We start from the raw sequence: 16,001 nt of genomic DNA on the forward strand, positions 1-16,001 counted from the left end.
AAGCCTGTAATCCCAGCACTTTGGGAGGCTGAGACGGGCGGATCACGAGGTCAGGAGATCGAGACCATCCTGGCTAACACGGTGAAACCCCGTCTCTACTAAAAAAAAAATAAAAAAAAAAAAACTAGCCGGGCGAGGTGGCGGGCGCCTGTAGTCCCAGCTACTCGGGAGGCTGAGGCAGGAGAATGGCGTGAACCTGGGAGGCGGACCTTGCAGTGAGCTGAGATCTGGCCACTGCACTCCAGCCTAGGCGACAGAGCGAGACTCCGTCTCAAAAAAAAATAAAATAAAATAAAATTCAGATGGAAATTCAAGGGACCAAGAATCACCAAAACAATCCTGGAAAAGAAGAGCTAGATATTCCCACTCAATTGCAAAACTTACTACAAAGGTACAGTGCAGTATGGTACTAGCATAAAGACAGACACAAAGACAAATGGAATAGCATTGACGGCCCAGAAATAAACCCTTGGATTTACAATCCATTGATTTTCTTTTTCTTTTTTTTTTTTTTTTCTGAGACGGAGTCTCGCTCTCTTGCCAGGCTAGAGTGCAATGGCGCCATCTCAACTCGCTGCAACCTCCGCCTCCCAGATTAAAGCAATTCTCCTGCCTCACCCTCCCAAGTAGCTGGGATTACAGGCATGCACCACCACGCCCAGCTAATTTTTGTATTTTTAGTAGAGACAGGGTTTCACCATGTTGGCCAGGCTGGTCTCAAACTCCTGACCTCATGTGATCTACCTGCCTCAGTCTCCCACAGTGCTGGGATTACAGGTGTGAGAACCTGGCCCAAAGAACTCTTAAAACTCAACAAGGCCAGGCATGGTGGCTCACACCTATAATGCCAGTACTTTGGGAGGCCAAGGTGGGTGGATCACCTGAGGTGAGGAGTTCAAGACCAGCCTGACCAACACGGTGAAACTTCATCTCTACTAAAAATACAAAACTAGCCAGGCGTGGTGGCACACGGCTGTAATCCCAGCTACTCAGGAGGCTGAGGCAGAAGAATCACTTGAACCCAGGAGGCAAGGTTGCAGTGAGCCGAGATCGCGCCACTGCACTCCAGCCTGGGCAACAAGAGCAAGACTCTGTCTCAAAAAACAATAACAACAACAAAAACTCAACAATAAGAAAAAAGCCTCAATTGAACAATGGGCAGAAGATGTGAACATCTCACCTAAGAACATATACAAATGGCAAATATGCACATGAAGATGCTCAACATGATATGCCCCACGGGAACCACAAACAAAACAAAGAGACACCATGACACACCCATTAGCAAAGCCAAAATGCAAAATACTAATACCACCAAATACTGACAAGAATCAGGAGCAACTGAAACTCATGTTCACTGCTGCTGGGAATGTAAATGGGACAGCCTCTCTGGAAGACAGTTTGGCAGTTTCTTACAAAACGAAACATATTCTTACAATGCAATCCAACAATTGTACTCCTTGGTATTTCCTTAAATAAGCTGAAAACTTATGTCCACACAAAAAGTGTACCTGGATATTTATCGCAGCTTCATTCAGAACTGCCAAAAGTTGGGTCCAACTAAGATGTCTTTCAGTAGTTGAATAGATAAACTGGTACATCAGATAATGGACTATTATTCAGCACTAAGAAGAACTGAGTGATCCTCTCGTAGTTCGTAAGTGTGATAGCTGGGTGTTCATATGCATGTGTGAGATGTGCTACCCTGAAACCTTGTTATGATGATGGGTGCATTGCTCATCTGACATGAAAAGAAGAAAAAGAAAAAAGAAAATTTCTGAACTATGAAGGCATGAAAATACATGAAGGAATCTTAGATGCATATTGCTAAGTGACAGAAGGCAATGTGAAAGGCTACATTCTATACAATTCCAACTATATGACTTTGTAAAAGCGAAAAGTGTGGAGATGGTAAAAAGATCAGTGGTTGCCAGGAGTGGAGGGAAAGCAGGGATGAACAGGGGGAGTACAGAGGAATTTTAGGTTAGTAGAACTTTTCCGTACTATACTATAATAGCGGATGCATGTCATTTTACATTTGTTAAAACCCACAGAATGTACAACACCAAGAATAAACCCTAATATAAACCTTGGTCTCTGGAGGGGGATGACATGTCGATGTGGGTTCAACAAGTACAATGAAAGGACCAAGCTGGGGCAGGACACTGATGGTGAAGGAGGCTGTGCACGGCAGAAGCGGAGGGCGTGTGGGATCTCTCTTCTATCCTGCTCAATATTGCCATGAACCAAAACCGGCTCTAGAAAATAAAGTCTTTTTTTTCTTTTGAGACACAGTCTCACTCTGTCACCCAAGCTAGAGTGCAGTGGTATGATCTCGGCTCACTGCAAGCTCCGCCTCCCAGGTTCACACCATTCTCCTGCCTCAGCCTCCTGAGTAGCTGGGTCTACAGGCGCCAACTACCACGTCCGGCTAATTTTTTATATTTTTTTTAGTAGAGGCGGGGTTTCACCATGTTGGCCAGGATGGTCTCAATCTCCTGACCTTGTGATCTGCCCGCCTCAGCCTCCCAAAGTGCTGGGATTACAGGCGTGAGCCACCGTGCCTGGCCAATAAAGTCATCTTTTTAAGTAAAGGGGAAATTAAGACATTTTCAAGTAAACAAAAACTGGGAGAGTTCTTCAGTAGCAGATCTAACCAACAAGAAATACTAAAGAGAGTCCTTCAGGCTAAAACAAAAGGATGCTAGACTAAAATCAATATGAATAAAAAGTACCAATAATGGTAACCGTATCAGTAAATACAAAAGTTAATATTAATCAATTTTTGTATTTAACTTCATTCCCCTTCATTTGGTATAAAAGACCAATTATACATAATTTGCACAATACGATAATTATATATGTATCTTGATGAGTACAAAATGTTTAAAGATGTAATTTGTGATAATAACAGCATAAAGAGGGGAGGAACAGAGTTATCCAGAAGGAAAGTTTTTGCATACTATTGTGATATTATAAGATATACATATATGTTGGTTTCATCCACAGCACATTATCCAACTTTCAGATATTTTTTACAATCTGATAAGTTAAATAAAAAATCACATCTTCCTATAGGTTTCATTGACAAACAGCTTTTTGGAGGAATAAGCAATTTTGTTTTAACATTGGGGAACTTGAGGTCTCAGATGCAGATACTGGAGCTGACGTGAAGCCCAAGTCAGCCTGACTAGGAAGTCTGTCATCTTCCCCACGGCTGGGTTGCCCTGCCAGGCTCTGCCGATACAAGAAATCCATCAACACCCATGTGGGGTCTGGAATCAGTCTAGTGACTGTTCTCCTGCTCTCAGGGTTGAACCCTCTGGTCCCTCTGCCACAACATCTGTGAGATCCCAGCCTCGCTCAGTCCTGATCCTGCCACACCACCCGCTGTGGGCACACACGACCCCAGCAATGAGTGTGTGGCAGCTTAACCAGCCTCCTATCAATAGACACTTAGGTTGTTTCCAATCTGCTGTGGTTTGGATGTCCGTCCCCTCCAAATCTCATGTTGAAATGTGATCCCATGTTGGAGGTAAGGCCTGATGGGAGATGTTTAGGTCCCGGGGGCAAACCTGGCATGAATGGCTTGATGTTGTCCTCACAATAATGACTGAGCTCTTGCTCTGAGTCCATGAGAGATCTGGTAGTTTAAAAATGTGTGGATCTCCCTGCCTCCCTCGCTCCCCCTCTCAGTACCTGCTCTCCCTTCACCTTCCACCATGACTGGAAGCTTCCTGAGGCCTCATCAGAAGCAGGGCAGATGACTGTGCCACACTTGTACAGCCTGCAGAACTATGAGCCAATTAAACCTCTTTCCTTTATAAATTACCCAGTCTCAGATATTTCTTTATAGCAATGCAAGAGCAGCCTAACACACAATCTTTTGCTAATATAAACAACCTCTGAGGGATAAATTCCTAGAAGTGGAGCCCTTGGGCCATGAGTGTGCATCTTTTCCATATGGAAAGCTATCGCTAAAATGTCTTCCACAGAAGTTACACCAATGCACAGTCCCATGAGCAACAGATGAGGCTGCCTCTCTGTCCCTTGGCAACACAGCACATTATCCAACTTTCAGATATTTTTTACAATCTGATAGGTTAAAAAAAAATCACATCTTCCTATAGGTTTCATTGACAAACAGCTTTTTGAAGGAATAAGCAATTACTCAATATCTGCTTTAGGTAAATCTCAGATAATCTGATGGAATACAAAAGATATAAAAGAAACGTTCTCAGCTCGCAAGCCCGAAGTCAGGTGTGACTGACGGAATACGCACACAACACCAGTTAGGAACATGAAGCAGCATGTCTGGTCAAAAGGGAGAGGGGACGCAGTAGCAAGCACCTCAGGCTGTCTCCATCAACACCTGCTGGGCCTCAGTTTCTTCTTATGTAAAATCAGGGCATGAAATCAGATGAATCCCAAGATCCCTTCCATTTTTGAAATTCTATATTGAATAGAACATAGTTGAACTCATTTTAAATCTGGGTTCTTTGCAAATAACCCATGTTGGCCAGCAGGGTGTGACGACGGCACTGTGTCCCCACCCTCCTGACTCTGGGCACGGGGCTGCATTCAGTGCTGGAGCCTTACGACACTGCTGCCCTTGCCCCAGCCTAGAACCATAATTTGGTTCCAGACACCACAACAGGCAAGTGTTAGAATGGAAGGTGTAAGAGGAACCTTGTTCAGCAGTGGTGACGAACCCACACTCACCTAGCCTCACTCACACATATTCTCACCTCTGTTCACAGCCCACAATTTGACACGTGGAATCTGGACGGGAAAACAGTGATGCTGAGTGGCCCCAGGCAACTCCTGGCTCTGGCCTCACCAGCACCCACATAACAGGATAAAGGAGGCGCACAGGGCTGATGGGCCCACAAAACCATCTATCTTTAGACCAAAGACAGTGAAGGCACAGGAAGGGATCTTTCATTAGTTCTACCCTGCATCTCCTATTTCTCAACTTGTAGTAAAAGTATGAATTACTTTCAAGGAAGGAGCAGGATGCAGACAGATTAAAAAACAGATTTGCACGTGACCTGACCACGCTGAAAGGCCACTCTGGCATAAAATATTTGAGGTGCTTAGGAGAACAGGAAGTGGAATCTTTGGAAACTTCAGAAGCCACGCTCAGTCCCAGGGGCCAAATCTTTGTTTCAGATGCATGGGTCCTTGTGAGAAGTCTGGCTGGTCTGAGCCCCACAATGCTGGAGTCTGTATTTTTCACATTACGATTCCTAAACTCAGCTCTCTCCAAAAGCTAGCACTGGCATGAAATAAGCAGCCACAAAAAGGTTTTTCCTCTGGCAGGAACCAAGCTGGGTGCAGGGAAAAGACATTTGCTAAAATAAACTTCTGGTTCCTGAGCACCCCAAACAACTTTTACTTGGTCTAATCATTGCTGGCCAATCTCCCTTGACAGGATGAATTCTTAAATAAATCTGTCTTCAAGCTGCATTTGTTAAAACAGCAGATGGAGATTTAACTGAGCTGAGGAGGAACAGAGCTCTTTATCTCAGTAAGTAATGACAAGCGAGATGAGGGACTGAGGCAGATGTCTCAACCCTCAGGGCCTATTAAGCAGCTTTAGGGAGGATCCAGGAAAACCCGGAGCGACAGCTACATATGTGGCTGTTTTCCTGAAGAGGTTTTCTGGAGGTTTAGTATTTACATATTCCTTTAAAGTGGGGAAGGCATGTGGGAAGAGGGACAGGTAGGCAGTAAGGCAAATGGTTCTATTCCCATGGGCCTTGAGCTGGTGCCCAGTAAATCTACATTTTACAAAAGATAAGGTGAATGTCTGACGAGGAGGAAGGACTAAAGAAGTCAGTTCCACAGACATCTCCCAGGTAGGTAGAGAAGGGAGTCTTGTCTTTGCTCTGCACATGGGAAGATAAGCTTGTAATCAACACTATCAGTGTGGAGTTTCAGGAGCCAGACTTAGACTGTAGACCTAAAGTCTCCCCTTTTCCATACATTGGCATGTCCTCATGTATGGGAGGTGAAAACCAAAAATAAAATTCTGAGCCCCCCCAATCATCTGAATGCTCCCCTCCTCTCAGCCAAGGGCATTCCAAAGTTAACCTAAAGAACCAGTTCAGGCATGATGGGATGGGGGGTTGGACTGTCCCATTATACCCTCCTCCCTTTAGGAGAATTCAGGCCCCACTGACCAGCATTAACATTAAAACAGATCTCAAGACTGACAAAGCCAACTCCTATAGCAATAAGATACCAGATACCAGCTTGACTCTAGTACAGCATCATAAGACAGATAGCAAGCCCTGGAAGTACTTTATTACACACTACATTGCTTTGCCATATCTTGAAGTAGTCCTGCAAAGCTGTCTCTTGTGGGGAAAATCTACATTCTGAAGAGAATCTCCTTCCTTTTCCAGGCCTTCTTCTTGATCCAGGAGAGAATCAGCTCTGATAAGACACATTTACAATGGATTCTCTCTGAAGCCTGCTACCTGGAGGCTCCCTAAGTATAATGGGAACACTGGTCTCCATAATCCCTTTTTTTTCTTTGTTGTTTTTTTGTTTTTTGAGACAGAGTCTTGCTCTGTTGCCCAGGCTGGAGTGCAGTGGCGCAATCTCAGCTCAAGGCAACCTCCACCTCCCAGGTCCAAGCAGTTCTGCCTCAGCCTCCTGAGTAGCTGGGACCACAGGTGCATGCCACCACACCTGGCTAATTTTTTGTATTTTTAGTAGAGACAGGGTTTCACCATGTTGGCCAGGCTGGTCTTGAACTCCAGGCCTCGGGTGATCTGCCCACCTTGGCCTCCCAAAGTGCTGGGATTACAGGCGTGAGCCACCTGTGTGCCTGGCCTCACAGCCCCTTATCTTAACCTAGACATTCCCTTCCACTGATTCTCTGTTTTTAGACAATAACAACTTTTTCAACCAATTGCCAATTGGAACATCTTTGAATCTACCTATGACCTGGAAGCCCCCACCCTACCCCTTTGAATTGTCCCACCTTTCCGGACAGACCAATGTACATTTTACATACAGTGATTGATGTTTTATGTCTCCCTAAAATGTATAAAACCAACCTCTCACCTGACCACCTTGGGCACACGTTCTTAGGATCTCCTGAGGCTCTTGTATTTGGCTCAGAATAAATCTCTTCAAATATTTTTCAGAGTTTGACTCTTTTTAACAACAGAGACCAGCAAAGAATTGACCAGTGAAAAATCTGTGGGGGCAGACCTTTACAGATACCCGAGGTCTGTGACCTTTCCTTAGTAATAGTTGTTCATTTGGAAACAACACCTCACATGACTCAGCCTCTGGGCTTAACCTTCCCTTTTGCATAACAAGTTTTGGAGTCCTGAGATTTCTAATTGGCCTTTAAAAACTAAAAATAAAATCTTAAGCCCCCACTCAGTGAACCAAGGGGACTCCAGAAAAAACTTAAAAACTGAATTTCCAGTCATGATGGGAAAGTCAGACATTATATCCCGCTCCTTTTGGAGTTTAGGCACAAGTGACCAGCATTAATGTTAAACAAGAGATCCTAAGACTGACAGAACAGACCCTCTGTGACAAGAAGATATCAAGTTATAAACAGGACACAAGGCCATGCCAGACAAAGCTTACGTCATGCACCCCTGCAGGTTGCCCTGACCCCATGTCCCAGGTAGCGACTTTCTTAATTCCAGCTTTCCCTTCTGCTGAGTCCAAAACTTTAGACAATGCTTCACTCCTTTAACCAACTGCAAATTAAAGAATCTCTAAATCCACTCATGACCTGCAAGCCCCCCACTTCAAGATATATCCCACCTTTTGGGGCCAAACTAATGTCTGGCCTCCACATACTGACATATGACTTTGCCTGTGACTTTTGCTTCCCTAAAATGCATAAGACAGAGTCGTGCCCTAACTGCCTCGGGACCACTTATCAACGCTTCCTGGGTTTGTGTTTTCCCCAGGCCACGGTCAATCATATTGGTTCAGAATAAACCTCCTTAAGACATTTTACAGTTTGGGTTTTCCATTAACACCTTCACAGCATAAACTTGAGTTTTTAAATTTGAGCAGGTCCAGCAGGTTTCCCCCAGGTGGATTCTGACTGAACAGTTTACGAGTCATTTCTCTATCCCTGTTATTCAGTCCAAGCTTTCCTGGGTAAGTGCTTTCTTACTTGCCTGTGCCCCTCAGAGGATAATGTTACAGAACATCAGAGTCAGAAGGTACTCAGAACCAAGAAAAATTTAACCCAAAAAAGATCTAGAATAAAATGCAGCTTTTGCTTCACCCCTAAAAGAGTGGGAAATTTGACTAATAAAAGTCAAAATTTCTAAATAGGAAAAAATAAAATCAGAAGATAAATGACAAACGAGAAGAAAATTTTAATGTAAATCACAGGCCAAAGGTTAATCCCCTTAATAAAGAGCTCCTAAAATCAGTACTGAAACAACTTACCCTGCCCCACCCTCCAAAAGCAAAGGATCTAGATTACAAAGACGGAAAAACAAATGGCTCTTGAACCTGTGGAGAGATGCTCCACTGTGCTCATCGGGAGAGATACCAAGCCCACTGAGAGAGAGAGGACTTTTCGCCTGTCAGACTGTGCCTCAGGTCGGCTGGGCTGCTGTGACAAGGCAGTGGCCGGGTGGCTGAAACAGAACGTACTTCCCTCTGTTCCACAGCCTGGAACTCCCAGATGAGGCATCTCATCAAGAAGCAGGTGTGGTTTCTTTTTTGACCTCTCCTCGGCTTCCAGATGTCTCCCCTGCATGTGCCTGTGTCCTCATCTCTTCTTATAAGGACACCAGTCATACAGAACCAGGGCCACCCTTATGGCCTCATGTGATACTGTGGTGTAGTAAGAAGTGTATGTTTAGTCTTAGTCCTAAATTCCTGACATACAGCTCCCAAAACCCTCGGAATTTCCTGACTAATACGGGTGAGAGGGGCATCTTCTGTTATTCATAATAAGCCCCTTTCAACTACACCAGTGTTTATACAACTCAGTGACTCTAGGAGAAAAGGGCTGGTTACCAGATGGACCAACACTGGGATTAGGATAATCCCACGGCAGCCTCCAGGGTGGGCGGGGCTGCAGCTAAACCCCATCCACCTCTTCATCTGCTGTTCATCCACATTCTTGGTCACAGCTTCATAACAAACCGGTAAACATTTGTAAATGTTTCCTTGAGCTTTGCAAGCCACCCAATCAGATGATCAATCCCCAGAGATGGTCTTGGGGACTCCTGATTTAAAGTCAGTTGTTCAGATGCACAGGTCACAACCTGGGACTTGTGACTGGCTTCTGAACTGGGGGAAGCCAAATGGAACTGAGTCCTTAACCTATGGGGTCTGCACTAACTCCAGGTAGTGTAGAACTGGGTTAAATTCTAGGACATTCAGTGGTCTCTGAAGAGAACTGGAGAATTGCGTGGTGTGGAAAGACCACATGTTTGGTGTTAGAAGTGTTCTGTTGAGTAGAGAAACCATGTTTTCCATTTTACTTTTCACTCGATTACCTCTTTAAAGAACCTGTCTCCAAATACAATCACATTCTGAGGTACTGGAGGTTAGGGCCTCATACACACTGATGGGAAATAAACCGGGGCAACCTCTAAGGATAGCAACTTGTCAGCATCAAAATTTTAATGTGTATTTCACAAAAGAAGATTCATTAATGGGCAGTAAGTGCACAGAAAGATGCTCAAACAGTATAAGTCATTAGGGAAATGCAAATCAAACTAATGAGATCATGCTGCACACTGCCTGGGATAGCTATGCTCCTGGGATTGACTGGGCAGATGCACTGCAATGCTGGTCCTCCCCAGGGTTCCTGCCCTGTCCCTCCTTGCCATGGGGGCACATTTAAGGAGGGCCACTGCCACTCACGCCAGTCTAGTGCAGCTTGGTCTGGGGAGTTCTGCTGCACTCCTGGGCAGCTGTGTGGCCTGAGTCAAGCTGCTTATGCTTTCTGGGCCTGAGCTTTCTGAGATACCAAATGAGGAAGCCAAACCTGACCCCAGGCCCCTTTGTGCTCCAAAATTCTCATTCTCTTGGGCCCAGCACAATGCCTCCTGGGCTCCCCTCACCACTGAGCTCCACAAGAGTCCTGAGGGGGAAATCAGAGGACACCAAGCAGCCTGGTCTTGAACAGGGTGTTCTGGAGATGGCCATTACCTGAGTGTGCCAGATTATGGGCTGGCCCTAGGCACCCACGGTCACAGCTCCCACACCCAGCCTCACCCAGGGCTGACCCCAGCACCCATGGCCACAGCTCCCACACCCAGCCTCACCCAGGCCTGACCCCAGCACCCACGGCCACACCTCCCACACCCAGCCTCACCCAGGCCTGACCCCAGCACCCACGGCCACAGCTCCCACACCCAGCCTCACCCAGGGCTGACCCCAGCACCCACGGCCACACCTCCCACACCCAGCCTCATCTAGGTCTGACCCCAGCACCCACGGCCACAGCTTCCACACCCAGCCTCACCCAGGGCTGGCCCCGGCACCCATGGCCACAGCTCCTATACCCAGCCTCATCTAGAATCCAAGCTCGCCGCGGACACTATCTCTCTGGCCATGGCTCAGCATGGACCTGGCTCTTAATGAACCCTCCATCGAGGTCTGCTGAGTCTCACTTCCTCTCTCCCTCTCCTGCTCTGTGCTAGGAAAAAGGCAATGTGAGTTTTTCTTTTACATCCAAACAAAAGCTGGCCGCTCATCATGGACGAGCAGAAGCAAATTAGTTTTGTGGCCTGAGGCCGTGCAGCACAACGTGATCAGCTGAGCAGCCTCAGCAGGGAAAGCCCACTCGGACCTCGGAGCCCCAGCACGCCCATTCAGCCCTGTCTGGGCCACTCTTTCCCACCAACTCCACAATGTCCCTAATGTGTTTTTAAAAAAATGTTTCCACACAGGAAAAGTCAAAAGTTAGGAAAATTGCAGAACTCCAGCTATAATATTTACAAGGTTCTAGCTAAGCTAGCCATACACATGTCTGCTAACATGCTTCTAAAAGAGGAAAACTTTTAGAGCCAAAAGAACAAAATAAAGTGGATCAGAAGTAAATTCAACACTGACAGGGCAGTGAAAAGAACACATGAAACACCTGGCATCTATTTATCAAAAGGAATTTGTCTCTCCAAACACTGGCTCACATCATGTTTACTTAAAGAAAAAAGGGGGTGGATACAGTGGCTCATGCCTGTAATCCCAGGACTTTGGGAGGCTGTGGTAGGAAGATCACTTGAGGCCAGGAGTTCAGGAACAGCCTGAGCAACATAGTGAGACTGTCTAGAAAACAGAAAAATTAGCCAGGCATGGTGGCACGTGCCTGTATTCCCACCTACTTGGGAGGCTGAGGTGGGAGGACCACTTGAGCCCGAGAGGTTAAGGCTGTGGTGACCCATGACTGTGCCACTGCATGATGAAGGGGGCCTGCCCCTCCACACCTGTGAGTATTTCTTCCAAGGTGGAGACGAGAGACTGAGAAAAGAAATAAGACACAGAGGAAAAGTGGGTCCAGGGGACCAGCGCTCAGCAAGCGAGGACCTGCACCGGCACTGTCTCTGAGTTCCCTCAGTATTTATTGTCACCATCTCTACTATCTCAGCGAGGGGGATGTGACAGGACTATAGGGTAATGGTAGGGAGAGGGTCAGCAGGAAAACATGTGAGCAAAGGACTGTGTGTCACAAATAAGTTTAAGGAAAGGTGCTGCGCCTGGATGTGCACATAGGCCAGATTTGTGTTCGACTTTACACAAACATCTCAGTGCAGTAAAGAGCAGTATTGCTGCCAGCATGTCTCACCTCCAACCATAAGGCGGTTTTTTCCTATCTCAGTAAATAGAATGTATGATCAGATTTTACACTGAGACATTCCATTCCCAGGGACGAGCAGGAGACAGATGCCTTCCTCTTATCTCAACCGCTAAGAGGCCTTCCTCTTTCACTAATCCTCCTCAGCACAGACCCTTTATGGGTGTCAGGCTGGGGAATGGTAAGTTCTTTCCCTTCCCACAAAGCCATATCTCAGGTTTTCTCAGTGTGGGGAAACCTTGGACAATACCCAGGCTTTCTTGGGCAGAGGTCCCTGAGGCCTTCCGCAGTGCATTGTGTCCCTGGGTACTTGAGAATGGAGAATGGCGATGACTTTTACAAAGCATACTGCCTGCAAACACATTTTTAACAAAGCACATCCTGCACAGCCCTAAATCCATTAAACCTGGAGTCAACACAGCACGTGTTTCTGCGAGCACAGGGTTGGGGCTAGGGTTACAGATTAACAGCATCTCAAGGCAGAGGAGTTTTTCTTAGGTCAGATCAAAACAGAGTTTCTTATGTCTTCCTTTTTCTACAAAGATACAGTAACAGTCTGATCTCTCTTTCTTTCCCCCACACATTCCAGCCTGGGCAACAAGGGTGAGACTCTGTCTCAAATAAATTTAAAAAAAAAAGAAAAGAAAGAAAGAAAAGAAATATGAAACTGCCCCTAACAGATATAGAAAAAAGAAGATAGCGTGTTCAACAAAAATGGTCACTGAGGCAAGTGTCTCGATCAGCAGAGGTTTATTAAGCCAAGTCTGAGGACTCACCCAGGAAAAACACAAGCCAGTGAAGCATCTGTGACCTGTGCTTTTCCAAAGAGGATGCTGGGAACTTAGTGAGCGTGTGAGGTGGGGGCAGGCAGGAGGGACACAAGGGCGGGGGCAGGGAGGCAGGTGGTTATTCTTATGAGGTTCTAACACTGCTCAGCACCTGTATGTTTTATATCACATAAGGTAAATGTTTGAAAAGAGGGAACGGAGGAGAGTCAAGCAGGAAGAGTGACTGATCCTGTCTTGTGCGTGTTCTGCACTTCGGAAGGTAAGCTTGTCATCAATATTGTCAGTGTGAGATTTAACAGAACTCAGTTTGAGGAGTTAAACTTGGCTTGCAGACCCAAGGTTACAATTGGCATGTACTGGTTTTATAGGAGATATGTATCCTGAAAGGTTTAGGCGCTAGCAAAGGATGTCCTTGTGAGCAATTTGTGAGGGAGGCCATCGGGAGGTATACGCCCTTTTGCCATCCTGGGACCTGGCTTATGTCTAACACTATGACCCAGGGTTGTGAAGTTACAGTTCTGTTTAGGGAAAAAGAATGGCAGTTGCATGACTCCATTCCCAGGCTTAACTCTCCCTTTGGCATAACTAGTCAAAGGTGGGGATGGGGAGGTACCAAAATTTCATTTTCTTTTACAGAAGCTATTTCCCTCAAGCCTTTTACCATTTTTGTTCTTCCAACTCAAGTTAAAAATCTACTAAAAGAGCTAGGCATGGTGGTGTGTGGCTGTAATCCCAGCTACATGGGAGGCTAAGGTGGGAGGACCATTTGAGCCCAGGAGTTCAAGACTAGCCTGAGCAACATAGCCAGACCCTCTCCACCTCAAAAAGAACCCTGACAAACTAACCATATAAATAGGTTAAACCACTTGTCTGAAAGAGCTATGAAAGAAAAAAATAAATCTACTAAAAAAAAAAAAAAAAAAAAAAAAAAAAGTAACCTAATCCTCTGGATTTGTAAGGCCAATTGCATGTTTATCCTATTAATCAAACAGTGAAGTGGATTCCAGAGCTTTTGTTCCAAGCCATGCTGGCACTATACAGACAGAGGCATGCTTGCCCACCCTTCTGTCTAAATCACGGAGGGGCCACAAGCCACCAGCATTTGGTCAGGCCCTCAAATTTGAAGTCAACTCAGTCAGGTCTAGACACACCTCCTTGCAAGACTGAGAGGTCCTGGAAAGAACCACATCCCGGGCTACATCCAAGAGAGAAAAATAGAGGTGCTGAGCAGGGACGGGAGAAGAAAGGAGACACAGAAAGTAATTCAGAGTAGCTCCAGGTGGCTCTTACAGCTTGGAGCACAAGTTTGGGAAGAGCTGAGCCTATCTGCGAAGGCCAAACACACCGGGTTACTCAGGCCTCTCTGGAGAATCAGGGTCTGGCTAGAGTCAAAGAAAGGCTGAGTGAGACACCCACGGAAAGCACTGGTCTGGTGAAACACTCATGGAGCGGGGGTCTCAGCTCACCTTTTGCTTCCCTACACAATGGCACTGGTGCAGGGGCCTTGCTCACTGTGGCCCTCCACTCCAGACCCCACTATGCCTGGACGTTATTTCTCACCCTTGTTGGGTTTTGGGTGTGGTTTTTTTTGTTTGTTTTTTTGTTTGGAGATGGGGTCTTGCTATGTGGCCCAGACTGCTATTCACAGGTATGATCAAAGCTCAACGCAGCCTCACACTCCTGTGCTCATGATCCTCCCACCTCAGCTGCCCAAGTAGGTGGGACTACAGGTACCTGCCACCATGTGCAGCTTATTGGAATCGTAATTGGCCTCAGACACACTGTTACAAAAGAAATGTGTGATCTAAGGCAAAGGTTGGGGAGCTCAGTGGCTCATGCCTGTAACTGCAGCACTTTGGGATGTGGAGGTGGGCAGACTGCTTGAGCTCAGGAGTTTGAGACCAGCCTGAGCAACATGGTAAAACCCCATCTCTACCAAAAATACAAAAAAAAAAAATTAGCCAGGTGTGGTGGCACATACCTGTGGTCCCAGCTACCTGGGAGGCTGAGGTGGGAGAATTGCTTGAGCCCAGAAAGTGGGGTTGCAGTGAGCTGAGACTCCAGCCTGGGTGACAGCATGAGACCCTGCCTCAGAAAAAAAACGAAAACGAAAACAAAAACAAAAATCCAAAGGTTGGGGAAATGGCATTTTAAACAGAGCCACTCACTGGTCCCTGCCAGTGCCGAGGACACACACAATACTGGCCCCAGTGTTTCCACTTCTCTAACCAATGGCTTGTGGGCCACATTGGGAAAGGGACTTTATGATTTTCTTTAACATTAGAAACAATTTTAAGAAAAATAAGTATCATTCCCATGGAAAAGGTATTTTCCTCCAATGTGTAACACAGATGCATATTAGGCTGAAATAAATACAGTTAGGTTAGCATGAACGTCACAAGTAAAGCCCAAATAAAATCTCATTCCTTTAAACATGCACACAATTACATGAACTTGAGTCGAAAAACAGTGTCCTTCACGTGTCCTTCTCCCCAGGGAAGCTAAAGAGGAAGGAAAGAGCATCTCAGTTCAACAGGCACGATGGGAAGAGGTTCTGAAACAGTGGCCCATGGAGGTGACCCCATTTCCTGCTCCCTGATCACTCTGCCCCACTCGGGCAGCAGGAGGATATTCTGCACTTGCTGCCTCCAGGAGGGAGACAGAGCAGAACAACACAAACTGGGAGGCTCTTCTTGCTGTCTGAGGTTCAGATGCTCAGTTCCCAGACAGCAGCCAACAGTTACAAATAATAAACATGCAAGCCTTCCAGGCAGCTATGGCTGGGCCTGGCAGGCAGGGCATGGATCAGGGCAGAAGGACAAGGCCTTCTAACCTAACTTGCAGGTAGATGTGGGGGAAGTGGGAGTGAATTCACTCTTTCAGGCAACATTTAGGAAGGGGCAGGAGCCCAGCCAAGGAAGGGCAGCGAGGTGTGTCCAGGCAACAAGGAGCAGAAGCTAAACAAGGAGCCACACAGCAGGAGTGCTGCACTCTGCAGAGCACGGGGTCAGGAGAAAGGTCTGTGTACAGGGGACCCATGGGAACCAAGGCCCAAAGACAGACAGAAGGCCAGCCCAGCGAGTGCCAGAGTGGAAAGAACATGGAACACCTGCCAGGTAGACGTAGCCCTGGGTGACCTCTGGATGGATAAAAATGAACTTTCTGCCACCTGGAAGGGTATGGGCTCATGGAGGAGAACACAGTGCATCTCAGACAACAGAATGGCAATCTGCACACTGGAGTTTCAGGATGACAATTTATACAACACCTATGGCTCCAGCCAGGCGCGGTGACTCACGCCTGTAATCCCAGCACTTTGGGAGGCCAGAGTGGGTGGACTGCTTGAGACCAGGAGTTCAAGACCAGCCTGAGAAACACAGTGAGACTCCCATTCTTTACCAAAA

General features: G+C 46.5%; 1 protein-coding gene and 1 non-coding gene across 9 annotated transcripts in view; one reads left to right on the plus strand and one right to left on the minus strand.

The window, feature by feature from the left end:
* The window catches only part of NINL (ninein like), a 133,758-nt gene that overhangs the window by 88,818 nt on the left and 28,939 nt on the right, over positions 1-16,001 (minus strand). The window lies entirely within an intron of this gene.
* On the plus strand, positions 1,643-1,747 carry LOC140710567 (small nucleolar RNA U13). The gene has a single exon (XR_012091639.1). It is a non-coding gene; the product is annotated as a small nucleolar RNA U13 (small nucleolar RNA).

Source organism: Chlorocebus sabaeus, chromosome 2 (assembly GCF_047675955.1).
Source record: "Chlorocebus sabaeus isolate Y175 chromosome 2, mChlSab1.0.hap1, whole genome shotgun sequence".
Lineage (NCBI taxonomy): Eukaryota > Metazoa > Chordata > Mammalia > Primates > Cercopithecidae > Chlorocebus > Chlorocebus sabaeus.